The sequence below is a fragment of the Sarcophilus harrisii genome, chromosome 6, assembly GCF_902635505.1.
Source record: "Sarcophilus harrisii chromosome 6, mSarHar1.11, whole genome shotgun sequence".
Lineage (NCBI taxonomy): Eukaryota > Metazoa > Chordata > Mammalia > Dasyuromorphia > Dasyuridae > Sarcophilus > Sarcophilus harrisii.
In genome coordinates, this window is record NC_045431.1 from 135,698,428 (window position 1) to 135,726,167 (window position 27,740).

Below are 27,740 nucleotides of genomic sequence, written 5' to 3' on the forward strand. Positions count from 1 at the left end.
GTCCAGGGTCACACAACTTGTAAGTATTTGAATCTAGATTTAGAGTCCGTTTCTTCTAACTGTAAGTACATCATTCTAACCATTGTTGCCACCTAGGTGATAAAAATATTAACTCATTTAATCCCCACAAAAGCCTTTTATATATGTGTGGCTCAGAATGGTGAGGGGTCACCATTTAATAAAAAGTTGGAGAGATCTCTAGGAGCAAAGCAAAAGTTTATTATATGTTCTCCCGAGAATCCCCTCCCATCAAGCAAGCAATCAAAGGGAGGAGACACCTTTTAGGACAGATTCCTAACGAAAATACCCCTCCCACCACTGCCCATCATCCTCATTGACTGAGGGTCTTACCCAAGAAATTGAACTTGACCAGTAAGTATATAGTTGCCCATATTTGATTGAAATAGGAAGAAAATGATGTCATGGGAGTATAGCAGGAAGGGAACTTAAGTATGCCCTTGAGTCAATACGCAAAGACCTTCAGGCCTACTCCAACTCTGAAGTAGATGAAACCTTACTCGATTTTCATATCTATCTTTCACCTCATCTTGTTCACATGGGTACAATTATTATCTGCATTTTTCATATGAGGAAACTGAAGGACATAAAACTTAAGTGATCCAAGTTTCTGAGGCACAACTTTAACTTACATCTTTCAAACTCAGTGTACACTCCATACTTACTGGGCCACTTAGCATAAATAAAAATAAAGATATAGTTATCAATCAGTTAACAAACATTTGCTAAGTATTTACTATGTGATAAGCACTGTTGACTTCTTATCTTAAAATGTTTCAATTTATACATAACTAGTTTGGAATACAAGAAGTATACTAAGCAATATTTCACATACTGTCCTTTTAAGTCTTATTTGACTTTTCTTTTCATTTGTTATCTTTAGTTCTGACAATATTCTGCAAATACTAAGTATTTAAATATTTGTCAGATTAAATTGATTTTAAATCAATTATACCTGTATTCCTAATTGTGACATGTATCATGCAAATATACTTTTGAGTCAATTCTTCTATTTTATAATGTCTTAAAATACATCTGTAAGAAAAGGAAATAAGACAAAATCCTAGTACCCCACACTGATTTTAGGATGAGGTCATTTAATACTGAATCAAGCAACCAACCTCCCTAACCCTCATTCTAACAATTTATGCAGGGACATTTTTGGATAGCAACTGTATCATAATGGTGGATTGTTTCTGTGCCAGAGATTTATATGAGATGAATTAAAAAACAGATGCCTAGAACAGTGCTATGAACACCCAGATCTTCAATAAATAATATTTAATAAAGGTTTCATGGTTTTGGACAGTCCTGCCACAATCACAATTACTTCTGACATTTCCAAATATCACAGTAATTCCACATTCCTTAATAACAATGACTTTAATTGTGCCAGAAAGAAAGTGCTCAAAGAGTTATATCTGAATTCAAGGGAGCATAGCCTCTTTAGCTCAGTTTTCATGTCTGAGAAAAACAAAGCTATGTGTATTCTGGCATTGCTATTAAAAAACTCATAGTCAATTAATGTTTTCAGAACACCCACAAGGCATTAAGTACAGAGTGTCTAGGGATGGTTAGTTCAGCTAATTAGGTCCTACGCTGATAAATCTAATTAACTGAATCCCATTTTAAGACTTACCTGTGATCTGGCCATCTATCTCACAAAATTGAAATGTTAGTCACAAGGGGGATCAGTGGAATCCTATCCCCATACTCTGTCAGAAATTTGAAGCACATATGGTATTGCTGAGGGCCAGCAATGTAGTTAACATATACAATAGCCAGCATATTTCTAGACAGTTGAATTATATAATTTTGATCTTTCAAGGGCTTTTGTAAGTATGATGTACTTTATATTGTCTATACCTGAAATTTCATAGTGTAGAAATGTTACAGGAAAAAAGTCCATCTACTAACTCAAAGTTCTAAAGAGTTCCATGTGAGTTTCCCCAGGTCACACAACCAATATGTGTCAAGAGACAAAGCTTAGCCCAAGGTTATCTAGACTTTGAGGTCAATCCTCTGGTTACTATTCCATGCTTTCTTTTTGTTAAAATGTATCTTAACACAAATATATGCTTAAAGGAAAAGAGTGGCATTATCATTTTTTCCTTAAAGGGGGAACCATAACTTTCACTGAAGCCATCAATAAATAAAAGGAATATAGATGGTTGCAAGAGAACCTTCACTCAAATATTTTCAACAAAAACAAAGAGTGAAGGAATCTACCCTAAAGATTCAGAGCCATTTGGGGAATTAAACAAATATCCTTCTCTTCCTCTCCTTGTCTAAAGAACAAAGATGTTGGCTTATTATTCTTTTCTCTACCATTATACATGTGCTCACTTACCTTCTTGTTTTAAAATCATATGATTCTATTCTGATAAAATAATCATGAGTTTTTAACTTGAAATACATATATTTGTGGTTGTTGCTCTGTATTTCATTATACTGTTGTTTTTTTTTGAACCCTATGTATTTAAAAATTTAAAAACATTATTCTGAGAAGGCATCTAAACAGGAATAACAAAATAACAGATCTATGACACAAAAATGATTAAGAACTCCAGGTGTAGACAGTCTGAAAACAGATTAATAAGTTCATTATCCTGTACTTCTGCCTTTCTGTTCTCATGCTTTTCCACTGGTTCTGACAAATCTACAAATCTAAATAATATCCCCAAAAGAAGAAGTATTATGAGCTGAATAGGCTATTGAATTGATAGTCAAAGAACTTCAATTTGTAGCTGATACAACTAATTTTATGACATGGGTCAATTCACAACTTCCCAGGACTTTCTGACTCTCATCTATAAAATAAAGATTTAGATCAGGTGATATCTTTGTTTCAGCTCTAAGCCTATGATCTTATGATCCCACCAGCCTGTCATAGTACCTGAAATTTCCCCAAGTGATCTTCTTGACTTAAAGCAGCAAAACTTATTTGATGAGACCAAAGAATCTTTCTAGAACATTCATATAATTAAATTATTTGATATAATGAATGATCAAACTTAAGTAGATTGGATACATAATATTCCTCACACAAACATGTGTGATTGAACACAGGTTCTTCTGTGATTAAATACAGCTCTCCTACTTATATTCCAAGAAAGATCTAAAAGAGGCACCAAATTAATCAATATAATATTCAAGAAATCTAAAAAGAAACAGTGGTGATTACCTCCAATCAGATCAAGATTGGAGAAATAGAAAACCACAGATTTGTAACACAAGGAGATGAGTCTTGACAAGACAGTCGCAGAGGATAAGCCTGCTAGTTCTCTAACAAGAAATACACCAGGGGTTTCTGAAATCAGGAGGCTAGAAATCACAGAATGTTCTGATAAGGAAACGCTAGGGAGGTCAGAAGCTGACAACACTCTATTGGTGACCAGATGACATGAACACTACAATAATCTGATTATGTATGCTCCAAGAAGAGTTGAAGACTACAATATTCTGACTCTAGACATGGGGAAAGGGAGTGTTAGAGTCAGAAAAAAATACATGGAAAATAAAAATTAAGTTAAAATTTGAAGTCAGGACCAAATAGTGTCCATCCAACCCAACAGATGAGGTCCTGACATAGAATCCCAAACCAGGAGCCCAAATCAGAGGCATCTAATAAACAGAAAAAGACACCAAACAGAATGAAAAAATATTGTGGGTCAATAGACATGTAATCTGGAAGATAATAATTCTCCATCAGATACAAAGAGAGCTTCAGGAGGGAAAGTCTTTGTCGTGAAGATTATAAGAGTACTTTTAAAAAGTGAAAGAGAAGAGATCAAAATTTAATAAAACAAAATAACCCCCCCCCCCAAAATCAAGCATGATTCAATGAGAGATATGAGAAAAAAATCCCAACAGCCCATTGTAGAGGTGGAAGATCCAGAGGTGATATATATTGCTTTGGAACTTTTTAATGTATTGGTCAGTTGTTCTTATTTTCTCCCCTTTTTTAAAAAAAAAAAATACTATTTGTTACATGGGATAATTCTCAGGTAGTGAGAAAAATACTAGGAATAACTATTTGGTATAAGAAACAGAAGAGATTTCCAATACAATCTTAAGAAAATGACTCCAGAAAACAATAAGAATTATTAGAACAAAACCAAAATATTGAAAAAAACCAAGCTATATACTATCCAAAAGAAAAAAAAATCTGGAAAATAGTTTGAGGAGAGAGATTTTAAGAATCATGGGATCCCTAAAAACTTTGAACAGACAAAAACCTGGATAATATATTTTGAAAATCATAAACCAAAACTTCTCAGATTTATTATAATCAGAAGACAAAGAAGAAATAGAAACAATTCAATGATCACCACCTGAAAGAAACTCCAAATTCAAAAGTCCCAGAAAATCAGAACCAAAATCAAGAGTTTCCATGACAAAGAAAAAAAAAGTACTTCAAGCAGTGATAAAGACAGAGCTTACAGTGCAAAGAAAGCATAGTAAGGATCACATAAGATGTGATAACCATAACATGAAGAAAAGAAAACCTTGGAATGATATTCAAAAGGCAAATGTATATGTTTACAACCAAGAATAAGTTATCCAAAAAGATTTGATAATATACTGTAAGGGGAAAAAATCTTTAATGGAATAGAGTCCTCTTAAACATTTTTTATTGGGAAGATTTGGGTGGAAATTTTGAAATGCAAATATAAAAATGGACAAAATTACAAAGGAAAAAGCATTTGAGCAATTGGAATGAGCTTAATGATTAAATGATCAATAAACATTTGTTAAACACCTACTATATACCAAAGACTAGGTCTAGCACTAAGGATAAAAAAGAGGCAAAAGACAGCCCCTCCTCTCAAGAAACTTTAAAAATAAAATAAATTTTAAAGAAAGAATCTCTATATACTTCATCCTTATTAGATTTTAAGTTTAAGGATGAAGTATATAGAGATTCTTTCTTTAAAATTTATTTTATTTTTAATTTATGGAAACACCAAGTGGGAACCTTCAGGATAGCTGGATATCCTGGAGTCTTAGCAGGAACCACAGACATTTTCAAGTCTGGGACTGTTTGTGAAGTCAGGGTCTGAATGAACCTCAGCTGATTGGGAACACCAGGCCCAGCTGTGCTGCAGGAATGTGGCTCTGGGAGAGAAGGAACTAGCACCCAGTTAGTGATGAAGCAGTCAAGCAGGGACACTGTTGGCTATGGGCATTTGCAGGAGAGTGGAACTCTTGCTTTGGGGTTCCTGGTCAGAGGAGAGAGCTGAAGGGAAGCTTGAAACATCATTCCCCCCATCCCACAATGACACTAATATCTCTTATTAAAAAGAAAAATGAACTGAGATCCCCTGGGGCAGCTAGATAGTGCAGTGGAGTTCTGAAGTCAGGAGGACATGAGTTCAAATCTGGTCTCAGACGTTTAACACTTCCTAGCTTAACCCCAATTGCCTCAGCAATAAAGAAAAAAGGAAAAAGAAGTAAGAACCCCATCATTGAAAACTATTATGGAAATAAGGAAGACCTAAGTTCATATTCAGAGGAGGATGCTTTAGTTAAAAATTTAAAAAAAAAAAAAAAAAAACTTCTGCCCCAAAGAGTAATGTGAAATGGTTCCCTGTCCAGAGAGAATTTGTAGAAGAACTCAAAAAAGAATTCAAAAATCAAATGAGAGGCATTGAGGAAAAACTAAAATAAATAAATAAAAATTATCCAAGAAAAATAAGAAGATTCAAAAAAAAAAAAAAAAAGTTAACCAACTAGAAAAAGAAGCACAATCTCAAAAATAAAAATAATTCTTTTAAAATTAGAATTGGGCAAGGAGAAGCTAGTGAAGCTGTGAAAGACCAAGAAATAACAAAACAGATCATAAAGAATGAGAAAATAGAACAGAATGTGAAACATCGTATAAGAAAAATGACAGATCTGGAGAACAGATCAAGAAAAGAAAATATAAGAATAATTGAACAGTCAGAAAGTTGTGACCAGAAGGAGAACTTTGACAAAATAATGCAGGAAATAATCCAAGAAAATTATCCTGGAGTGATAGAATATGAGAGCAAAGTAGAATTAGAAAAAAATCACCAATGACTACTTCAAAGATATCCTTTGTGGAAAACTCAGAAGAATAGTATTGCCAAATTTTGAAATCCCTAGATCAAAGAGAAAAATTTGCTAGAAACAAGGAAAAAGAATCATTGGAATAGGCTGGAGCAACAATTAGAATTGTACTATACTTATCATTAACTACAATAAAAGACTCCAGATCCTGGAATCACATCTACTGACAATCAAAAGAACTAGGCTTATGGCCAAAAATATAATATACAGCAAAATTATTTATAATTTTGAAGGAGAAAAATTTGAACATTCAATAAACTTGCAGATTTTCAGAACTTTCTATCAACTAAACCTGAAAAACCAGAAACCAGAAAATTTAACATAAAAGAGTCAATATTAAAGAGTAATTTTAAGGAATTCAACATGGACAAATTGATGTTTTTCTACATGGGAAATGTATATTATATGTTTAAGATTCACATCAATGATAAGATAGCTCAAAAGAAAGATTATATTAAGGTAAAAATAGTAATCATGTTATACATATGATGTACAGAGGAAGAATAGACATATAGGCCTTAGAGGGAGAAGGAAAACCTGCTCACATCAGGAATGGGTTCAATGGGCAACACTGCATTTATACTATGAAGGATATAGCACCCTCCAAATTTGTAAAGAAATAAGGGGATTAGGGATGAGTGGATAGGGAAGCAAAGGGTGAAGGAAGAACACAAGAGAAGGATCCTTGGGTGGGCGTAGGTTAAGTAATAGCTAGGCAAGTTATGGAGCAGAATTTAATTAAAGAGTCAGCAGGGATAAGAAAGACAAAAAAATCTGGCTGAGGCTCCCAGCTTATATGCTTTTAACATAAAACTACATGCTATAATTTTATTTGCTGATTATGGCATTGGTAACACAAATCACAACAATGCATGTACCCAACCAAACTTGTGAAATCTATAAAAACTCAAAAGACAACTATATCATCAGGATACATTATTCTATCATACTCTTTGCCCATTATGCTGAGAAGTTGAATTCATTAATTATGACATGGGTATATTATTCAAGTGGTACATTGGAAAAAGAACGAGGTTTGAAATCAGGAGTCCTGCATTTGAAATCTAGGTCTGCTTTTTATTACCCAGGTGATCTTAGCAAAGGCAGTTTACTTCCATGGACCTCAATTTATTCACATGCAGAACAAGTGTTGGACTAGATGAATTCTAAAGTCATGTCTAGCTTCAAATTTAAGATTCTTTGAACTCTAATAGAAGGTGAAGAATAATCTTTTTTCACACAATCAACACTGATCTCAAAGAGATGTTTAGAGCCTAGCAAGTGAGTCAGTTCTTAACACCTGTACCTTTGAAAACCAGAATACTCAATTTCCATTACATTTATGAGAAGTCCCTGAACTTCTTGAATTTTCAAGAAAAAAAATGTTCTTTCTTATATTAAATTTGAGTTTTTATCAATTATTATAGTTGTTTTAATTGTGGATATAATTCATGCCATGGTTCAGCTAAACCCAAGTATATAGGGTTCTTTGATTTCCCCTTATTTAACAGAATTCGTGATTCAGTCAACAGAATCATAATATTTGGAGCTGAAAGGGGACTTGACAACATTTAGGCTAACTCTTTCATTGAATTGACAAGCACAAATATTGATTTTTTTCCAATTTTCTCTGATAATCTAACTTAAGTCAACTGTCAGTTCATTCTAAAGCTATATTCAAAAAACCTATAAACATTGATGTTATAAAAGTCTAGTAATAACTGCTACATTTGACCCAGAACTATAAACTTCAATTCTAAATTTGTTAAAAAGTATTACCGGAAGAAAAAACAGAAAACTGGGGGGAGGTGGTGAGAATTTTGCAACAAATATCTACTAATAAAGACCTCATTTCTCAAATATATAGAGAACCAAGTCAAATTTATGAAAACACATCATTCCTCAATTGATAAATGAATACAGGCAGTTTTCAGGCAAATAAATCAAAACTACTTATAGCCATATTTTTAAAAATCCTCCAAAACACTGTTGATTACAGAAATACACATTAAAACAACTTTGAGATACCACCTCATACTAAACAGATTGACTAATATGACAAAAAAGTAATATGTTGAATGTTGGAGGGGATTTAGCAAAACTGGAACACTAACATACTGTTGGTGGAGTTGTAAACTAATCCAACCATTCTGAAGAAAAAAAAATTAGAACTATGCCCAAATGGCTATAAATCTGTGCATATACCACAATATATTGTGGTATACCAGCAATATTACAAACTGTTCTTGTTCTATATCCCAAAGACATCCCCAAAAGAAGGAAAGGACTATTTTAAACATTAAATATTTATAGCAGCTCTTTTTGTGATGGTTAAGAATTGGAAATCAAAGGGATGTCAATCAATTGGGGAATGGCTAGCAAGCAATATACCATATTTTGGTATATGCCTGTAATGGAATATTATTGGGCTATAAGAAATGACAAATAAGATGATTCCATAAAAAAAAAAAATCTGGAAAGACTTACATGAACTGATGCTGAGCTAAGTAAACAGAACTGGGAGAACATTATACATAGTAACAGCCATATTACTGGATGAAGAATTGTGAACAACTTAGCTATTTTCAGCAATACAATGATCCTTGGATCCAAAAAGACTAATGATAAAGCATACTGCCCACCTCCAGAAAAAGCATCCAGCCCCCTAGAAAGAATTGATAGTATTTGAATATAAACTGAAGCATGCCATTTTTCATTTTCTTTGTTTCAATTTTGTCTTTTATTATTCTTGTAGAAAATGACTAATATGCAAATGTTTTACATAACTGCACTTGCATAACCTAACTGAGAAGGGAAGAAGAAGGGAAGAGAGTTAGGGAGGGATGGAATTTGGAACTCAAAACTAATTTTTTTAAAAATGAGCTTTATGAAATTAGGTTGTTTTAAGTCCTTATAATATGCTAAAAATCAAAGTTATCCATGATGCTATATCTTGTCACATAAAACTTGGTCTTCAGCTTATCAGTTTGGTAACTCTTCAATAAGAGAATCTTTAGGGAGATTGAGTCAAATAAAAAGCAAGCCATGTCTACTTGGCTCTCCATGAGAGTAGAGAATATAGGAAAGAACCTACTTTTCTACCCTGATTTTCTGAATTTCAGAATTTCAAAAGATATCAAAGGCCATCTAGAACAACCCATATTTGAAAAAGGATCTTCTCTAAAAAATAGCTTTTGAGCAATCCTCTAGTCTTGGCTTAAAGTTTTTGAGTAAGGGAGATCCCACTGCCTCCCAAAAATAGCCCTTTTCATCTGGAAGCTTCCCTGATCATTAGGACATCTCCCTTGACATCAAATCTAATTTTACTTCTTAGTACCTTCCAACAATTTCTTCATGTTTTGCCCTCTGGAGTCATTTAAAACAAGTTTAATTCCCTGTTCCTCATAACCCTTCAAATATTTGGCTTCCCTTCCCATGTCTTCTCATCTCTGAAAATAATTTTCAATTCCTTCAGAAAATCCTTATAATGGATAATTTCAAGGTCTATTAACATCCTATTTGTCAATCTTTGGATAATCTTATCAATGTTGTTCCTAAAATGTAGTGCCAAAAATTTAGCCCCCAATATTATTTATGTGAGATTTCAAATGTAGTCACTGATTTCAAGGCAGGATTGAACCAGGCATGCATGATGAACAAAATTCTGGGCATTGAATTCTGGTACAATTTTCATCTCAGTTAGGAAGGAGGAAAAATAGACCCTAGAAACTTGGCTTAGAGTTCATTTTAAGTATTTTTAGATTTCTATTAAGGATTATATTCTCAGTTTGTGAAATTCATTTTTAATGAATGTGCATGCTTGTTATTGAGCTAGGAATTGCCTCCCTAATTCCTTGTACTTGTTTGTCATCATCAAATATCTCTCTCCTCTCTTTAGCAAAATTGTTTATTCTTCTGATAATATTCAAGTGAAACTGTTCTTTCCAAGATTAGTCAAGATCTCTTAATCACCAAATCACTTTTTTTCAGTGTTCATCTTCTAGTCCTCTTTAAAGCATATGTCACTGATGACCATACTCTTTCCTGAGATTCTCTTTTTACTCACTTTTCAAGACTTTGCTCTCCCCGGCTATCTTTAGCTGATTTCTTTGTTTCCTTACTTTCCTTTTTTAGACCACTTTCCATTACCCATCTCCTAGACAGAAATGTACCCCAGGCTTACTAGTTGAGTTTGTTTTTGTTCTCCATGGTATTATATTTTTTTCCAATTACATGTTAAGAGAGTGTTCAGAATTCATTTTTGTAAGATTTTGAATTATAAATTTTTTCTCCTTCCCTCCCTTTCCTCCTCCCTCTCCAAGACAGCAAGCAATCTGACATAGGTTCTACATATACAATCATTTTTAACATATTTTTGTATTTGTTATATTGTGAAAGAAAAATCAGAACAAAAGAGAAAAAAAATAAGAAAGAAAAAGCAAAGAAAAAAATGAAATAGTATGCTTTGATCCAAATTCAGTCTATATGGTTCTCTCTCTAGATAAAAAAGGCATTTTGAGGATAGCTAGATGATGCAGTGGATAGAGTGCTGGCTCTGGAGTCAGGAGAACCTGAATTCAAATCCAGCCTCAGATACTTAATACTTCCTATTTGTATGATGCTGGGCAAGTCACTTAACCATAATTTTCTCAGGGGAAAAAAATGGCATTTTCCATCCAAGTCTATGGATCTTGGATAGTTTTGGATCACTGTAATGCTGAGAAGAGCTAAGCCTGTCATAGTCAATCATTACACAATATTATTGTTACTGTGTACAATGTTCTCCTGGCCCTGCTCACTTTACTCAGCATCAGCTCATGTACGTCTTTCCAGGCTTTTCTGAAATCATCATACTCATTATTTCTTATAGAACAATAGTAGTTCATTATATTCATATAATTTATTCAGCTATTCCCCATCAGATGGGTATCCACTCAATTTCCAGTTCCTTGCCACAACAAAAAAGCTGCTACAAACATTTTTGCACATATGGATCCTTTTTTTTTATTATCTCTTTAGGATACAGACTCAGTTGTGAGCTGTATCAAAGGATATGCACAATTTGATTGTTCTTTGGACACAGTTTCAAATTGCTCTCTACAACGGTTAAATCAGTTCACAACTTTGGTGGTTGCATTTTAAAGAAGGACTTGTCAGTTTTGGTAGGGAAAATATGTCTACAAAACTAGACAGTCAGACTATAGTGCAATGGGCAGCTAGGTGACTTGGCTAAAACCCCAAGCCTATTGTCAGAAAGACCTGATTTCAAATCTGGCCCCAGATATTTGCTAACTGTATGACCCTGGGCAAGTCGCTTAATCCTATTTGTCTCCATTTCCTTATCTGTAAAATGAGCTGGAGAAAAAAAAATGGCAACCATTTCAGTATCTTTGCCAAGAAAACTCCCAAATGTCATTTGTAACTGAAACAAATGAAAAATAATGAGTCTCCAAAAAATTACAAGTTGCATGTCTGTACTGATGCAATAGCTTGTAATGAAAGCTGTCTTTAGATAAATAATCATTTGCGTATTAATTCCTGCATTTCTTCTACTTTTTAGAGTCCTCATTATTCAACACATAAAATGAGTTCAAGAAATTGAATCATCCAGTGAAGGATAAATTAATTTAAAAGTCAAATAATTCTCCTATTTACAGGGGGATAAGAAAAAGTATTGGAAGAATCTGATTTTGTTTTTAAAATAATAATAATCCAGAAGACATTTCCTAATAAAGTTTAGTGAAGGAAAGTGATGCAAAAATGATACCTATCTTTGGAGAATAACATTAATAGCTCATATTTCATAGCTATAAATGTTTACAAAGAATCAGCCTTGTGAGGTGGTACATCAGAAAATGAATTCTTGAATTGGTTTCCTCTTTATTTTTCTTCTCTTACCCATAGAATCATTTTTAAGGATCATTTTTAAACCAAGTTTTGAGAGTACAATGCTATCAGAATTTCTGTCTTTAGGTCAAAGGCCAGGTTTAACAAATAAAGAGGAAACCTGGCCAGATGGAAGTCTTTTTCAAGCCATAGATTATAATGATGAGTTGTAAACTGTCCATTAGCAAAATCATTTTATTCTAGTTTAAAAATGAAATATGATGAACAATTTTTCCTGTTTTTTTTTTTACAAAATGAGAAACTTCCCATGCTTTTTCTCCATCTCCTTTACTATCCTTTATTTTTAAATCAATTTGCCCTCATTAAATGAATCCGTTTCTTTCCTTCATTTCATCTCTATTGAAATTACTGGTAGGGCATAAAATCTTGTTGTTAACCTTGAGAAACTATTTTCTGGTTAAAATACTTCCATGGTCTGACTCTAAAGTTCATGGCTTTCCTACACCAGGTACTGATTTAATGATAAAAATCAGCAATGAAGTCTTCTGATTAACTGTGACATCTTTTCTAAGTCCTTAATGTTCTAAAGATATCTGACAATATTTTGTGGAGTGCTTCCTGTTTTTAGAATCCTTCTAAAATTAAAGCCTATTCATGAACTAAAAGGGGAGGGTCCCTGAGCTCCAAGATTTCATTTTTTTTTTCAAAGAATTCATCATTCAAAGCAACTCATAAAAAAAGAAAAGAAACAGGTGCTTCTCCGCTTTGTTAGTTTTCCTTCCCTACAACTGTCTAATTTACAAATCGGTGTCTAGTCAGATAGGGTCAATGTGGATAAAGACAGCTAACCTAGCAACAACTGTGATTTGCCTTTATGTTTATATGTGCCTAAAAGCATGCCTCACCACATGTCTGTTACTTTTGTGCAAGGAATTATATTTCACAATATTTTCAAAGTTTTCTTGCTAATTCCACAGAAGTCAGCCATGAAGGTCATTGGTAGTTGTGTTTCTCATTTAATTGTCACAATTTTTTTTATCATCAGATCCATGGACCTCATGCGGTAAAGCCTGCCTGTACATATATAAACAAGCCAGCTGGAAGCCAGGGGGTAAATGAATCTTTTCAGAGAGTTACAGCAGCCAGGGATGCTCATAATAGTTCATCTAAAAACAAATAATAGCCTTTCAAAGGACATGGTAACTTAGAGACCCAGCTCACAAAGATTAACAAAGTCTACCCATCACAATTAATGCTTCCCTCAGGAAGCCATCTTCAGAAACAGAGGCCAAATTTGTGCAGCATTTTCCTATGTATTTGCATTTTGGTGTTCTCAAGTTCCCCACGTCTTTTGTGTTAAGATACCAAGATCTGAACAATAGTTCACAAACACAAAAATACAGAATAAAATTTCTTCAGTTCCCTGCCCCTCAGAGACTAAGGACAATGCCAGAATAACAGTTGAATTAATGGAAAAATATAGTACAAAAACTATCTGTCACTAATAGAAACAAACTAATTAGTTGGTGTAGCCTGATTTGTCTTCATTGGCTTCCTTCATTAATAATGCTTAATTGATAATTGATCAATTTATACTTCAGTTTTTCTAGATAGAATGTTTTCCAATATGTAAATTTTTGTATATCACTCTATACAATCATAAAATTAACATTGCATATATGTTAAACTGCATGCAAGGATTTTTAATCTTGGGGGTATTTTGTTTATATTTTCATAATTATTGCAATTCAAATACATCCATTTATAATATTATTTACTTTAATTTATGCATTTAACATTATTCTAAGAAGAGATCTTTAGACTTCACCAAAATGCTAAAGAGGTCTGTGATACCCCCAAAAAGTCCAAAAAATTAATTGAATTAATTAATTGGGAGTTGGTGTTAATTAAAAGTGTCAGAGAAATGGTATTTTTGGTGTCATAACATGTCCTCGAAATCCTAGGAAGGAAATTTTTATAGTATACATATTGTGTCTCCTGAAAACTATCATTTCATGTAGCAATTATACAACAATTTTCTAACATTTTTAGCACCTTTTCCATTAATGTAGAATTTTAGATTAGAAGTCAGAAGACCTAAGACCCAATTCTGCCCCTATCTTAATTGTATGATTTTTGGCAAGTCAATTTATTATTCTGAGACTCAGTTTCATCATCTGTAAATTGATGATAATGCTTAAAGCACTATCTAATTCAGTAGGTTGTGGTGGAGATAAAAAAAAAAAAGAATCATGGAAGTGAAGAAATCAATTGGAAAAAAGTTCTAAGCAAATATAAAGTGTTATATGAATATAAATTATGACAATGGCAATGAAGACGATTCCATGAGTTTTTTGTTTTTTTTTTTTTTGAAAATCAAACATAAATTTTCAAGTGGCTTGAAAATTTTTATTCAAATACATCCTGCAATCTTGTGGTCAAGATGGACTTGAACTGAATGATAAAGAGTGAGAGAGTAAAGTTGAAAGAAGGGGTTACCAAATAATGGAGGCAAAGAGAATGTATGAGAAAACAAGGAGTATAACTATTCTTCCTATTTCCCTAGAGTCTTATGGGAGCGAGATTTGAAAGAAGTACCCACTGCAGGAAAGTGGAAAAGCCCTGGTTTTCATTACTCCAAGAAAATGCAAAGAATGTGAATTGAAAAGGATCTTCAAATGACATCTCCAAAATGAATGTGAATCATATGTGACTATGAACTTTTTTCTTTCCTGAAAGCCACATGATGATTCCAATCTGAATATCAATATAAAATGGGGGAAAAAAAGAAAAGAAAACCTTTACCTCTACATTCCCCTGAACCTAGTTCTTCTGCCATTTTAATAAGGAAAAATAAATCAACTATCAGGGAAGCAATATAATGTAGTGGAAAGAACATTGCCCTATATAAATGTCATATGCTTATAGTACTGAAGTCGAAGAGGCAACGGCTGGCTCTTAAACTGAATTCTGAGTTATTGTGAGCTAGTTCACCAGTAATGTGGTGAGCTAAGGGAAGAGAAGTTATGTCCAAGATGAGATGAACCTGTTCAAGTCAGAAACCAGAACAAGTCAAAGATCCTGTGTTGATCAAAATGGAATCACAACTGTGAGTAATCTCTGAATTTCTAGTCTAGAAGAGATGAGGAAATATCATCTTTACTCCCCCAGAAAATTTTAAAGTAAAGGATACTGTACTGTAGGGAAAATGACATATGCACTTGAAGTAAGGAAAACTTGGATTCAAATCCCACCTCAAACATTTACTGCATGTGATCTGGGGCAAATAACTCATTTGACCTCCCTGGGCCTCAGTTGCTTCATTTGTAAAATGAGGGAGTTGCTCTTGATGGCTCTTATGGTCCCCTCCAGCTCTAACTCTACAATTCTATGATTCCCCCCCCCCATTCTGTGACCATGGTGAAAGACACTTCAACACTGTTCAGTTTGACCATCAGTAAAATGAGTGACTTTTGAGTAGAAATCTCTAAAAAATTCCCTTAGATCTAAAAATGTATGATCTCTCATGAAACTTCTCTTTAAAAGAATCGAACAGCACTAGCCCAGTAGTTGTTAAATATTAAAAGAATGGTGTCCTGTGGCTATACCTAACCTTGATCTCCCAGGAAACAAGAATATATTCTTTGAAAAACTAAACCCACATTGAACAGAAAAATATCTCTCCATTCATCTTCCTATTTTAAGCTATGAGACACAGCCTCAGTGTTCAAACTTATTTTTTTTTATTTTGGATCTCTTCTCTACCTTTGGTGTCCCTTCTATATCTCCCTTGATGACACATAAAGTCCCATTTTTATGATTTTGTCTCCTTTTCATTTTTTTAAAATTCAATTTGTTTTATTTAGAATTTAACAACCATAAACAAAAGCATTCAAATAAACAAAATTTTAAGAACTTAGCATGCATAGAACCATAACCAACTCTTTTATTTGAATCTGGGCTCTTACTCTCTGTGTGACCATGGAAAACAATTTTGCTTTTCTAGGCCTCAGTTTCTTCTTCTGTAAAATGAGAGAAAGGGGTAAATTATGGTTTTAAAATCTTCTGATTCTAAATTATTAAAATAATATCAATGGTGTCCTTTTTGCTTCTATGTTCTATTCATTCTCACCTCTTTCTTCTTTGGATTTTTATCAAATTTGTTGCTATGATTATTATTATTAAATATTTTACAAAGTTATCAGTGGATATATTATTTCTCTGGTTCCACTTTTTTTTTCATTCTCCACTACTTTATATAAACATTTCTTAATGTTTTTCCTGTGTGGTGTAATAGAGAGGTAATATGCCTTAGTGGTTAGAGGGTGGATAAAAAAAATTATTAAACGTCTATCATGTGAAAAGCATACATCATCTTGGATTCTTAGTTAAGAAAGTGATTGGGAAATGTTAAGAGAGATTAAATTTACATATATGTGTGTTTATACATATGTGAAGAGAGGGGAGAGAAAGAGTAAAAGAGGTAGGTACAAAGGAAGAGCTAGAGAGAGACAGAGAGAAACAGGGAGAGACAAAGAGACACATAGAGAGATTAAATCTGAGCCTTCAAAGTGGTTAAAGATTGTCATAGCCTTTGAGGCAGAAGGTGGAATTTTGTTTTTCCTCTGAATTCTTAAAGGAACGCATATAATATTTTAGAGGTAGGCTGAAAGAAAACATTAGGTTTCTACTTTTAAAATTCTGGAGAATTGTTCAATTCTATTTCGCAAGGCAAGGACTGAAAGACTCAGGCAGGAGTAAATTGACAAATGTTCAACATTTACCAGTAATATTAACACTGGCATGACTCTCAGGGGGAAGGGGATGTAACCATGACATATTTATTAATTAATCTTTATTGTTCACATTTTCTATCACTTTCTTAAATCTAGACAATGAACACAATAATAAATCAAGTACTGATTCTGTGCTGACACAGAAAATTTAATAACTGACTCTCTAGAATTGGGGTTTTGAGCTAGCTGCAACAAAACCCACAAGGATCTAAAGATAATTTTTATCCTTCTGAATTATTGATCCTAAAATTCCAGTCAGTCTTGAAACCTTTATTACAGATTTGAAACCTATCATGTCAAGAAACAAGGGTACAAATCAGCTCTTACCCTAAGAAAGTTTACATCTTCTGAAGGTAAGAGTATGAAGTTCCCATATGCACCCATATAAGTAAATGTAAGTAAGTGTTTTTCAATAGTATTTTATTTTTGAGGCAAGAAAAATGGGGAGCGCATGAACCTTACTCTCATCAGAATTGACTCAAATAGGAGACTCATTAGGGGTATAGAATTCTATCTTACCCTCAAGGAAAATAGGAGGGGAATGAAATATGGGAAGTAGTAAAGGTGATTAAAGAGAGGGTATATTGGGGAAGGGAGTGGTCAGTAACAAAAACACTTTTGAGGAGGACCAGGGTGAAAGTAGATAGAGAATAAATGGGGGGAATACCGTTAGCAATAATTAATGTTTTAAAAAAATTGAAACAAGTTTCTCTTATGGAATATTATTGTTCTCTGAGAAAAGATGAGAGGATGCTGTCAGGGAAAAAAAAATCTGGAAAGTCCTCCATGGACAAAATGAAATATATTGTATACAAAGTAATAGCAATGTTCTGAGATGATGAGCTGTAAATGACTTTGTTATTCTCAGAAGTACAATCATCCACAACTATTCTAAAATGTGATGAAAAATTCAATCCATGTCCAGAGAAGGAAGTGTGTGTGTCTATGTACAGACCAAAGCATGCTCTATTTCTCCATCTATTTCTCTCTTTATTTTTAACAATTTTTCTTGAGAGTTTTTATTTTCATTCGAGTGGGAGATGTATATTTTCTTTTACAACTTGACTTTTATGGAAATGTTTTACATAACTTCACATGTGGTTTCTTAATGGTCAGGATAAGGAAAGAACCTAGAACTCAAAAAATCTTAAAAACAAATGTAAAAAAAAATCATTTCGAATGTAATGGGGGGGGTAAAATATTAAATATTTTTTAACGGTGACTGTAGAAGATATTAAATAAATTTAATCAAAAAAAATTAGTATTTTATTTTTCCAAATACATGTAAAGATAACATTTATCATTCATTTTATAAGGCTTTGTGTTCTATATTTTTCTCCCTCCCTTCCTCCCTTACAAACCTTCTCCCCAAAACAGTAAGCAATATGATATAGATTAAATATATACAATCTTTTAAAAAACATATTTCCATATTTGTGATGTTGTGAAAGAAAAATCAAACCAAGAGGAGAAAAAAAAACACACACGAAAGAAAAAAACAAACAACACAAAAAAGTGGAAACACTATGCTTTGATCCACATTCAGGCTCCATAGTTGTCTCTCTAGATGTAATTAGCATTTTCCTTCTCAAGTCTATTGAAATTGCCTTGAATTACCACATTGCTGAGAAGAACCAAGTCCAACACAGTAGATCATCACATATAATGTTTTTCTGGTTCTGTTAACTTCATACGGCATCAGTTCATGTAAGTCTTTCCAGTCTTTTCTGTTTTTTGTTTGTTCGTTTTTGTTTTTGCTGAGGCAATTGGTGTTAAGTGGCTTGCCCAGTGTCACACAGCTAGGAAGTGTTAAGTGTCTGAGGTCAGATTTGAACTCAGATACTCCTGACTTCAGGGCTGGTGCTCTATCCATTGTGCCACCTAGCTGCCCCTCCAGTCTTTTCTGAAATCAACCTGCTCATCATTTCTTATAGAACAATAATATTCCATTACATTCATATGTATAACTTATTCAGCCATTCCCTAACAGATGGGCATCCATTCAGTTTCTAGTTTCTTGATACTACAGAAAGGGTCCCCAAAAACATTTTTGTACATGTGGGTCCCATTCCCTCCTCTGGGATATAAACCCAGTAGAAACATTGCTGGATCAAAGGGTATGCATTTTGATAGCCCATTGGGCATAGTTCCAAAGTGCTCTCCAGAATGATTGGATCAGTTCACAGCTCCAATCTTTGCTGTCTGAGAAGTAGCCTGGTACAAAGGAAAGAACACTGATTGGGATGCAGAAGATCCAGATCTAATCCTACCTCTGACATTTATTACCTGTGTGGTTTTGAAGAGGTCATAATTTTCTGGGGCTCAATTTTTTATCTGTAAAATGAGAACTCTCTGAAGTCCCACTAGAATCCCATTTCATGTCTCTATTCTTATTTTGATACTTGATTGTGAATTTGTTTTTACAGTTTTTAAATGTTTCATATGTGTACATCTTTTAACCTCCATTGAGAGGAAGGACTATGGTTTATCAATCAATCAATCAGCAAGCATTCATATAATGCTTACTCTGTGCAACGAACTATGCTAATCATTGGGAGCACAATGAAAAAGCAAAAATCATTTTTATACTCAAGAAGCTTACTTTATAATGTGTGAAATGCCATATAAATCAGAACATTCAAGATAATACAAAATAGATGAAGAATAACCTCAGTGGGGATAACATGAGAATCTGGAAGAAGGGGGCTGGGATCAGAGAGTACTTGAATGAGTTTTAAAGGAAGTGGAAGCCTAAGAGCTGGAAGTTGGGACACTTTCCTTAGCACAATGCTATGCACAAAGCAATAGGGAAATTCAAGCCCCCAAACACTTTAATCTCAAGTAGACACATAATGGGCATAATTGTCTCAATTATCCAACTCACTTTGCTACTATAAATACATGTTCATATATCTAGGAATATCCAGAAATAAAAAGTTGCCTTTGTAAATGTCAGTCTTAGAACAAATAAATTATTAAGCAATGGGATGAGCAAAACTTCTCACCTACTGCTTTTGTGTTACCTAGAGCAACAAATCAGAAAGCACTCCAGTCATCAAAAACCACCTTTACAAGCAGCATGTTGTTGTACTACTTCTTGTCAGGTACTGACATGGACAACAATGAAATTAGAGAGAGACAGAGACACAGAGACAGAGACAAAGACAAGGAGAGACAGAAAATACATATTCTTTGCCAGGAAGAAGTTAAGGGTATTAGAGGATTCTACTAAGATAAGAGTAAAGCTATATATATATGCTTATTATTAATAGAATTCTTTATATTCCTTAGCACTATGGGTGCCCAAATTTACAAATAGGAAAAATTCTGGTTTATGGTTTATTTTTTTATTTTTTTTTTTTTTTGCTTTTAATTTTGCTATGTGAGCAAAGCCAGCATAACTATTCAATGGGAAGTCAAATGGTATGCCTGAATTTTTTAAAATTGCTTCTGCAATCAAATGGCAATTGGAGGAAATTTTAATTTTACATAAGTCAAAGGAGCATTGGTGTCTGTTCTTATTAAAAGATTATCTGTAAATATTAAATATTATCTGTAAGTATTTTTTTCTTTGTCTGATTATATTGAGTCACAGTATAAAGGAATCATCCACCAGTACACAAAAGATGAATAATTACAAGACATTTTCAAATAAAATTGAATACAGTTTCAGAACTTAAAATAATATATAGCATAAAAAGACATATCTTGTAAAACAAGCATTATTCCTGGTTCTGGATACACACACACACATACACACACACACCATATATAATAAATGAATGAATGAATGAATGAGAAAAAAATCATTAATATCTTATTATGTACAGAGAAGTATGCTAAGTGCTAAGGATACAAATAGAAAATGCTTACTTTCCAAAAGCTCACATTCAAAGAGAGGAAATAATACATATGGCAAGTTTCAGCTGCAAGTCAGATGGAAAGGTCCCATGGTCCTTCTGGTGCAAAAGCAAGCAGATGATAATAAATCTTTTGTAATGTCAATTGCACTTATAAAATCATATCCATTTCTAATGCAAAACGATTTAATAGTGCGAGAGACAATAGTGTTAAGAAATATATTTTCAGATCTTTAGTAGCTGTAGCCACAATTACCAGATAGTTACCACTTTTCTACAGATGTTTCTTTTTGGGACACTGGCTACAGGGGCTGGAATTTCTTCATTTCCTTCTAAGAAGAAGGAGTAGTTAAAGTGATGATGATGATTTGTCCTGCCTGGTATATGTCACCTCTTGTCTCTCTCTCAAGGTGCCTTGACCCTATAGCTAGACTTGCCCTCTTTGTAGCTATTGTTATGCAATTAGAAAGATTGACTGATTCCCCCCCTCTCTCCTTTCCACCCTCCACCACACCCTCATCCCCAACTCCTCCTCCCTCCCAGGAGCTGCTTCCCCAGATATAAATATAATGCTTTTCCAACTTAGTATGACTTGTGTTTCTCTCCTATTCGTTTCCATTGTGTTTTATAAGCCTCCATCTGGACGGTCTTCTCAGGTTACTTATACTTTCTCTTTGTTGATTTTGAGTTCCCTTTTCCAAAATGTTCTCTCTACACTCTTATTCAAAATTTTCCTCTTAGGAAACCAAATTATTACTTTTTGCAGATGATATGATGGTATACTTAGAAAACCCTAGAAAATGAACTAAAAAACTACTAGCAACTTTAGCAAAGTTGCAGGATATAAAATAAATACACATAAATCATCAGCATTTTTATATATTACCAACAAAATCCAGCAGCAAGAGATACAAAGAGAAATTCTATTTAAAATAACTGTCAATAATATAAAATATTTGGGAGACTATCTGCCAAGGGAAAATCAGGAACTATATGAGCACAACTACAAAACACTTTCCACACAAATAAAATAAGATTTAATCAATTGGCTCATGGGTAGGCCAAATGAATATAATAAAAATGACAATACTATCTAAATTAATCTACTTATTTAGTGCCATACCAATCAAACTCCCAAGAAATTATTTTACATATCTAGAAAAAACAATAACAAGGTTTATCTGAAAGAACAAAAGGTCAAGAATGTCAAGGGAATTAATGGGGAAAAAAATGCCAATGAAGGTGACTTAACTGTTCCAGACCTAATACAATATTATAAAGCAGTGGTCATCAATACTATTTGGTATTAGCTAAGAAATAGAGTAGTCAATCAGTGGAATAGGTTAGGTTCACAAGACAAAATAGTCAATGACTATAATAATCTAGTGTTTGACAAACCCAAAGACCCAAATATTGGGATAAGAACTCACTATCTGACAAAAATTGTAGGGAAAATTGGAAATGAGTATGGCAGAAAATAAGCATTGACCCACACCTAACACCATATATCAAGATAAGGTTGAAATGAATTCATGATTTAGACATAAACAGTGATATTATAAGCAAATTAGAAGAACATAGGATAGTTTACCTCTCAGATCTGTGGAAAAGGCAGGAATTCATCACCAAAGAAGAACTGGAGTTCATTATTGAGCACAACATAAATAATTTTGATTATATTAAGTTAAAAAATTTTTGTACAAACAAAACTAATATAGACAAGATTAAAAGGGAAACAATAAATTGGGAAAACATTTTTACATTCAAGTTTTGATGAAGTTTTGATGAAGGCCTCATTTCTAAAATATATAATTTACTCAAATTTATAAGAATTCAAGCCATTCTCCAATTGATAAATGGTCAAAGGATATGAACAGACAATTTTCAGATGAAGAAATTGAAATCATTTCTAGTCATATGAAAAGGTGCTCTAAATCACTATTGATCAGAGAAATGAAAATTAAGACAATTCTGAGGTGCCACTACACACCTCTCAGATTGGCTAAGATGACAGGAAAAGATAATGATGGATGGTGGAAGGGATATGGAAAAACTAGGACACTAATGCATTGTTGGTGGAATTGTGTGTAAAAGGCTGAAACTCCAAAACGGTATATTGAATCTGACAACTAAGCACTTAAGGCTAATTATCTATTTGATGTGAGACAATGACTCTAATCATATATTTGGATAAATGGCTTTTCTCACCATTGATGCTTGCTGAATGTTTGATGTTAAGATAATCACAGGCAAGGATTGGAGGGTGGAGGGAGAGAGGCCAGAAGCACTTGGCAGCAGGATGAGGAGGAGAGAAGCTGGTGACTCTGGATTCCAGAATCCACGATACATCTTTGGCAAGCCTCATGGCAGTTTGCCTGCTTCCTTTAATTTATCCTAACTCTAGCTGACCCTGAGGCCCTCCAGGGAGCTAGCCCATACTCTACAATTGTGAACTGATCCAACCATTCTGGAGCACAATTTGGAACTATGCTCAAAGGGCTATCAAACTCTGCATGCCCTTTGATCCAGCATTTTTGTACTGGACTTATATCCCAAAGAGATCTTAAAGGAGGGAAAGGCATGTGCAAAAATGTTTGTGGCAGCCCTTTTTGAGTGACAAGAAACTGGAAACTGAGTGGATGCACATCAGTTGGAGAATGGTTTAAATAAGTTATGGTATATGAATGCTATGGAATAGTATTGTTCTATAAGAAATGATCAGCAGGATGATTTCAGAGCGGTCTGGAGAGACTTACATGAACTGATGCTAAGTGAAATGAGCAGAACCAGGAGATCATTATATACAGCAACAGCAAGGTTATTCAATGATCAATTCTGATGGACATGGCTCTCATCAACAATGAGGTGATTGAGACCATTTCCAATCATCTTGTGATGATGAAAGCCATCTACACTCTGAGAGAGGACTGTGGGAACTGAGTGTGAATCACAATATAGCATTTTCATTTCTTTTGTTGTTTGCTTGAATCTTATTTTCTTTGCATTGTTCTTCATTTTTGATCAGATTTTTCTTGTGCAGCAAGATAATTATATAAATATGTATGCCTATATTTAATTTATATATTTTTACCATGTTTAGCATATATTGGATTACTTGCCATGAAGGGGAAGGGATGGGGGGAAAGGGGAGGAAGAATTAAAACACAAGGTCTTGCAAGAGTCAATATTGAATAATTATCCTTGCATATGTTTTGAAATAAACCTTCAATATCAAAAAAAAGAAAGAAAATTTTCCTCTTACCTTAGAAAAGTTTAAAAGAAACCTTCAGACCACCTTGTTAATTGTGTACAAAAACTGTTTTCTACCTGCTGTTCTGTATTCTGACTTCCTTTTGTTTTGATTCAAGATAAATTTTCCCCCAAAGAAATTCAACAAAATATTTTTTTAATCTTAACTTTTTAGCTTTTTTTTTTAGCAATTTTTAAACTTTGTGGTCTTTGTGACCTTACACTCTTAAAATTATTACAGAGCCCTAAAAGTTTTTGTTTATGTTTTATATCTATTGCTATTTACCACATTAAAATTTTTAAATCATAATATTATTATGAAAATAATTTTGATCTTACAAATTTGGTGAAAGGATCTTGGGATCCTTGAGGTCCCTAGACCATACTTTGAGAACTGATGTTTTGGAAAAATGTAACTAAAGCACTTACTTAACCATTCCATATTTGATTGATCAAAATTTAAAGATGAAAAAGATTCCAACATAAGAAAAGAAAAACCTTAATCATGATAAAATCTTCATATCATTCATGTAGTAAGTTTTCAGATATGCAGTCTACATACAACATATCCTTAGGATATTATTCACCTCTTAAAGAAGTTTCCTTCCAGTTTAGATACATTACCACCATGTGGGAATAGGGTGTGTTAGTCAACAATCCCAACTATAGTGCTGTTACTTTGCCTGATATTCAGATAATTGTTCCCTTTAGGCATTTTTGACTAATGACCATGAATTTCCATACCTTATTTAATGATCTATTAAATATTAAACATGTCTCAATTAAATTAAATTTAATCAATTGTTTTCGAAGTCAAAGTAAATGCTTTTAAGTGACACTTTTAAAGAAATCAAATTCCTGGATGCCATCAGTTAACTTTAGAAATCCTTACAAATCACTCTCTACAAACAGTATGGTGTAGGACTTGGTTATGCCTAATAACAGCAGATTGGACTTCTTCCTGACCCAAACTGTCTGTGCAACACCAGGCAAGCCATTTAAATTTTCATCTCTTGATAATACCATTTTTTAAAAAGTTCTTCCCTTTTATTTTATTTTATTCTCAATTATATTAAAAAAATTTTTAAAGTTGTTTTTTAAATTTTTTGTTCTAAATTTTCTCCCTCCCTTCCTCCTTTTTCCCCTTCTTGAGAAAACAACCACTTTGATTGTAATGCTGGAAAAACTGAGGCAAGATAGAGATTAGAGAGTTTTTAATCATTTGTTTGAACAGGAGAGATTTACTGGGACCAAATGAACCCCTGATTTTGTCCAGGGATGAATGAGACTATCATCTCCCAGAATCCAGCAACCAATATGAGTTCTCAATGACATATACATACCTGTGGCTCAGCTACAGGGGTAGACCAGGGGTGGAGTCAGACTGCTGAGAGAAGGATCAGGACTATCAATCCAGTTCTGACAGGATGGGAGGAGGCACAGGACATTCTGATAAATTGGGATTACAGAATGAGGAGAGGTACTGGAGATGGCGGGGAGGCACCTGATTCTAATTAATTGGAATGGAGAGAGGTACCTGATATTCTAAGATATAAGACCTTTATCCTAACTCAAAACAACTCAGAGAAACTGAGACCTGACAATTAGGGAAACTGAGTCAGAACAATAAAAAGGAACTGTGGCACAACATTCCACTCTCTCTCTCTCTCTCTCTCTCTCTCTCTCTCTCTCTCTCTCTTCTGAATATTCAGATCATTGAATTATCTTCCTCTAGATACCTGGCATGTCTAGCACCAAAATTTTGACCAACCCTATGTGAAGCAAATAAACCTAGAAAAATACAAGGACTTATGGCAAGGACAAGTCTCTCCATGATAACCCCAGTGTCAATCAGCAATACAAAGGCTCCCCGTTGCAAAAATGTCAGGTCCTCTGCAGTTACAGAGCATTTCAGCCTAAGAATCCAGTTTGAGATGGACAGTTCACTGTGAGTTACATGGTCTGCAGTCATTTGTGCATTAAACTCAGCCTCTGCTTATAGATCAGCAGGGCTCAAGGGCTCAAGGCCCACTCAGAAGGGCAACCCTCTCCAGGGGATAAGGGTGAGGCTTGGAGTAGCTCTACCTGTCCATGCCCAGAGGAACAGACAGGGTTGCAGAAAGGATCCAGATTTCTGAGCAGAGTGTCAGAGTTAGACCAAGGCAGGCAATTCCAAACTTTTAGAGATATGATACCAAACCACAAAGTCCTTTGAGAATGCTAAAATACTAATTAAGATGCTGGGGTTACAGGAGTGGAGAAACAGGTCAGAAAGATTGCCAGTCCTAAAACAGGTGTCTGATCTCTGGTTGTTTCTAAAAAATAATCCCAAAAACTGACTTTGCCAGGGCAATTCCAGCAGAATAAAGGATTTCAAAGTTAAAGCATAACCAGCAAATCATAGTCCAGTAAATTTAAGAACTTCCAATTCAATCTGAACTAGTGAGATAGGGTGTGGGGCAGAGTGCCTAAGGCTAAGTGAATAGGAACTAGGAGTTCCCATTCTTACAGTTATTTTGAGAAAAATTCACCAGTTTCCCAATTTTCCATCTCTTCCTCCCCCCCCCCCTTTTTTTTCATGGAAAGGAATTATCAAAGAACCATCCCACATATAAATCCCAAGAGTGAATCAAAATTCCCATACATAACAGACTAATACAGTAGGGTTTCCTTAAAAATCCCTTAAACATAGCAGCAATAGATACAGAGTTTTAACAATTTCCATCGCAAATCTTAAACACACAGTAATAGATGACTCAGTCAGGGTTTAACAGTCATCTATCAACCATTCCCAAATTGCCCCATATCATTTCAAAGTACATTAGGAGCAGGGCAGATGGTCTCTCAAAAACTGCTTCATGGTGAGACTAGGCAGAGACCCTCAGTCCAAAGAGGGGGATGGGTGTGGTATAACCAGATAGGGCCCAAAAAAGCACTCAGAATCAGATCAGAACAGATGTTTTAGAAGACACCCAAATCAGAGGGAATCATCCAGCATCCTAGAATGATACCATTCTCAGAATTTAATGCCCATTGGCATTTTATTATTCTGAGAATCCAGATGCTAGCACAAACAGACAGAACAGATAAACAGAACAGATTATGTCCTAAGACATCCAGATGTACTCTCCAGTGGCCGAAATGGAGTTTCCACCATCAGGCATTGTTGTGGCTGAAAACTGCTCTCTTTCCCAGAGATTCTGGAGAAATCCACAGAGCCAGCCTCTCCAGGCCAAGAACACAGATCCTCAATCACCCCAAAGTCCAAGGCTGAGCCCAAAAATCTCTAATCAATAATCCTGCTCTCATTTTCTAAGATCTCAGTGGGAAGGCTGCAAAATGTAATGCAGAAACTGAGACAAGATAGAGATTACAGAGTTTTTAATATTTTATTTGAAAGGGAGAGATTTACTGATAACAAATGGATCCATGATTTGGCCCCGCTGCTGAATGAGACTATAATCTCCAAGAATCCAGCAACCAATGTGAGTTCTCAATGACATATGTAGAGGGCTGAAACTCTGAATCAAACAAGAGAGCACTTAATGCTACCTATTCAATGTGAGACAATGGTTCTATTAGCATATATTTGGATGGTGGCTCTCCTCACCATTGGTGCTTGCTGAATGTTGGTAGTAAGATAATTCTAGGCAAGGATTGGAGTGCAGAGGGAGAGAAGTGAGAATCACTTGGCAGCAGGATGAGGAGGAGAGAGGCTGGAGACTCCGGACTCCAGAATCCAAGTTATATCTTTGGCAACTTTTAAACTCACCACGGCAACTGACTAAAGAAGATCAAGAGGCTTTGAGAGAAGTTGAACTGACTTTATCCAATGTGGTTGAAGGAGTCACTCAAAAACCCTTGGAAAAATCAGTTT